The sequence below is a fragment of the Pundamilia nyererei genome, unplaced genomic scaffold, assembly GCF_000239375.1.
Source record: "Pundamilia nyererei isolate P.nyererei 1_Seehausen unplaced genomic scaffold, PunNye1.0 scaffold00025, whole genome shotgun sequence".
NCBI classification, from domain to species: Eukaryota; Metazoa; Chordata; class Actinopteri; order Cichliformes; family Cichlidae; genus Pundamilia; species Pundamilia nyererei.
This window is the reverse complement of record NW_005187426.1, coordinates 2301849-2306081: the sequence shown is the minus strand read 5'-3', so window position 1 is coordinate 2306081 and position 4233 is coordinate 2301849.

Here is a 4233-nt window from a genome sequence, read left to right as displayed (position 1 = left end):
TCAGTAAAGGTCGTTCATAGGGATCAGCTAAAGTTGTGCGCTTTTCAACCGCCGACACGGCGGTTAAGGCATGTCAATAGGTCACCAGCAAAGGTGGAGTCTGATACAGAATGCATGGAGGTTGTTTGTGTTCCGCCACCCCCGTGTGTGTCAAACCCGAACACTCACATTGCCCCAGGGGTCGAAGATGTAGGTACTTGTGTTTTCCAGGGGTCAGAGCCAGATTTAGCAGGGGGAGCGCAAGCAGCTATGACTCCAAAGGAACAGGAAAAGAGTGATGAGACCTCAGAAATGAGTGATGAGGTACAAGGAGAGGGGGGCAAAGTTTTGCAGTCTAGGTGCCAACTAAGACAAAATAGAGGAATACCCCTGTAAGGTATAGGGATTAGGTTATGAGATAAGGTACATTGGAATCCCTACTGTGTTTATTTGCAGTTGTATATGTAATTCATATGTGAATGTCACTGAATGTTTTTGGACAAATGACTTGATTTATGTTATTCTGTGTTTTGTTACAGTGATGCACTGCTGTAGACGTCGCTGGTATGGCAGGGTTTAGCTGGGGGGAAATGTAAGGGCACATGCATGCAGATGGTCGTAGCTGCCATATAGTGCCTCAAGTGGCCTGTCTGGGTAAGGCGAGAGGAAATCAAATAGAAGTCAGAGAACCGGTGCGTGCGCTCTGGTGTGTATGTGTGGAGCTGAGGAGAGGAGAAGTAGCTGTCTCCCACGTGTTGTCACGGCCAGCCACATTAAGAAAGCCTCACGGTTCGACTGAGCCCAAAATTTTAGACGGAGTTTCGCTCCGTGCGTGAAGCTTGGCTTGTGTAGCCGCCAGCCGCAACTGGTGGTGCTGCAGGCCACCGTCGAGGTAGATAGCGTGGGGACAGGGAGTTGGAGCGAGAGTTAACTCCAGCTGCGCTTTTCTTTAAGACCTTCCAGCGTTTCCAGTGGGGTTAGGCTGAGTTTGGCCGTTAAGTGAACGTTCGGAGCGAGGGAGCACATTTAGCCGTCTCACTGGGAGCTGATGAGTCTATGGGAGGACTTTAGCCACGTCACGTAATGTTGCCCGTTGCTAGGCTGAGGTTGGATGCATTCTACGGACCCGACGTCGAGGACAAAGTGGGTCATCAAGGAATAGGTTACCCTGCCATCTAGACGACGTCCTGGTTGTTCATCCTCCTTGTTCCGCTGTATGTGAAAGTGTCGCCTTTTTGTAGCCCAGTGCTTTTCCCACGCACTGTCGCCGAGAGACAAAAGTACGGTTTCTATTTTCCTTGCTTTTGTGAACCTGTGACTGGATTGCTCACTCCGGCTGCTGTAACTTGGGCACAGAAAATCAGAGGGAAGGAAGGCTAGGCTGTGTTAATGTCTGATAGTATAGTACACTCTAGGCAGACATCGTTTCTCAAGATTGAATTCTGGAGTCCCTCTTCTGTGCCCGCAGCAGCCAGACAGGTGACAATATTCCTACAGTAGTATGTACTATGGGGGTCACGGACACAGGTCCCAGCACCCCTCGGTCATTCAGGGTTACTTGTATACTGCTACACCCCTACATAGCGGGGGCTGGTAGCCCCCTTACACATACATACTTGCCACCAACATTACATCCATAGGGTTGCAAACACTGTGCCTCTGAAAATCTAATTGATGGAGGTTTTGAAGTAAAGATTAAAATACACTTTTTTTTCAAGTATTCAAGTAGTTTTTTCAAGTAGTATTTACATTTAAGAGAATATTAAATGACTAAATGGTTGTTTCTGGGCATTTTGTCTGTGTGTGTAATACAGCTGTCAAACCACAAGGTCATCTTACTAATAGTTAAAAATCATGATAAATAGTCTATTTACACTGTGTTCGTTTGTCTTGAGAAAAATAAGCTTCATTCATTAATTAAAAATGCAAGGTTTACTAAGATCTGTGCTTCTGCATTAAGTTGACAACACACTGACCTTGGCGTAGTACTCATGTGGCTTCAATAGATCAATTCCATCTGCCAAAACAAGACTGATTGGTTCACACAAGTGGGGCCTAATGTTTCCCATCATAAAAACAGCCTGCATTCGCATGAGAGAAGCAGCCTAAAGATCCATGTACTCTAAAGCGTTTGTTGAGATCCCCACATAATTATTTAAATCTTTTCAAAGGACAAATTGAACCAAGTTTGATTAATCAATAATGATTCATCCCAAGAACTTAAATAGCATATAAAGAAAAAGCTAGAAGATTTGTTATCCATCTCCTGACCAAGAGACAGTATTACATCTTAATCAAAAAAGTTTTCAAGTACTCAGTCCTACTGGATACCAAATTTAATCAAGCACCAAGTTTTCAAAAGTCTTTGAGATGCTCTCATAGGACTGGTATAGACCACAAGGTGAACCACTGAAAGCAAATAATAACGGAAAGGCATTAATTGGGAAGATCAGAAACCATAAAAGTAAATGTATAACTGAGCTATACTCCTTCATTGTGAGGAAAATGCGTTCTCCCTCATCTTGTTCTCAGATGCCTGATTATGTCAAAACAGCCGTGGTTTCATTTCAGACTGTGGTGGTAGTGTTACAGTAATTAGCTTTTCTGTCTCAGGAGCTACTAATCAGCTCAACTCTATCTCCAACAGACCCCCTACTGAGGGAACTACAATTTCCAGTCCTTTGTTAACTCAGCTTTTTGCATGGTTGTGTGGCAGTGATCACTTTTCCAATTCAGGTAGTGATCTACATAGGACATAGCTCAGTGTTAAAATCAACAGAACTTTTGTTTGTTCAGTGAGGAATGGATTTTCTCTCTGAAAAGAAACCCGTTAGTGCTGCATGAACACAATATAATAATTAAACTTAATTATTAGACTTGACCTATAACATGCTATGCCTTGTGCTGTAAATGCACTTTTCTATCTATGCTTGAGTCATTATGCCACTGTTTATTATTATAATAGCCTCAGTTGACAAATTGAATTTAAAAACGCAATTGTTTTAAATTGGTTTTTATACTAATACACAGGATCAGGCATAGAATGCAAATGCAAAGTAGATTACACATTCATTTACATTTTGTAGAAGACTGGAATTTTGAGCAGTCAGAACAGTAGAAGTGTTTCATGTGGCCTCCTGTGCAGCAATTAGAGAACACAACGTTTTAAAGCTTCAACGGGAAAAGGGTTTGGGTGGGGGTGTAAGGGAGAAGCAAAGTGGTTTATTTGACAAAGACCTATAAAAAGAGTCGAGAGATAATAAGCATTTTTTTTTATCTCTAAGAGCTATCATAATTAATGAAAAGGTTATCTTGAGTTTCTCATTGCTGATTTCTCAGGTCAAACAGTACCTTTTATTTTCCCCGTTTAAAGATTTTTCCCACGTCTAAAAACCTGAAATAAAACTGAGATTCATTTAGAATTTAGAATCTAATTAGGGTACAGTTCACTTATATACACATAATCTGTTTTATTATATATTTTAAAAAAATATTTTAATGAAGACTGGAGCTGCTGTGGCCACTACTATTTAAAGTTTACACTTTTGTGTATTTATTTCTTTTTGTGTATTTATTTCTTCTTCAGCACTCCCCTCATTCACATTCATACTTTTGCTTGCTTTCACACCTGAGCTCACCCGTACATGTAAAACTTAATGCTGTTATTCAACAGCTTGTGAAAAAAAAACATGCTTTCTGCCTTGCCGTTTATATTTCCATCTGGCTGATGGTCATGCACTAACTAAATCGGAGAGATTGGGAGTATGATGAAATTTGTGAATTTGCAAATAAATGAAACTTGCTCGAAGCAGTTCAGTTACAATGAAAAGAAGAGACTAAGATTTAAGTGATGTAGAATATCCCCATCCACGCTTCATTAACTACTGCTCAATTCAGTAATCCTAATTTAGTTATTCAGTGTGCAATGCCCGGTAATCCCTGGTAAATTATTATTTTTGTTGATGACCATATTAGAGATATCGCCTCTTTAATACAGGTATTTTGCATTATTTGAAATTTGGCCATATTTAATATGAGCATGTACCACTGTGCTAAGACTTTTAGCACAATCATTAGTTTAATATAAACAAGCTTTGACAGAAATTAAACATATTTCAAATGTGGTTCAAGTCCTTATGGGCCTTGTATTGTATGGTTTCACATGATGTACATATGTCTGAGACATTCTCATCAGAGGGTAGTACAACAAGAACCTACTCATCAGAGTCCATCTGCCTGCAGAGAGCTTTTTTT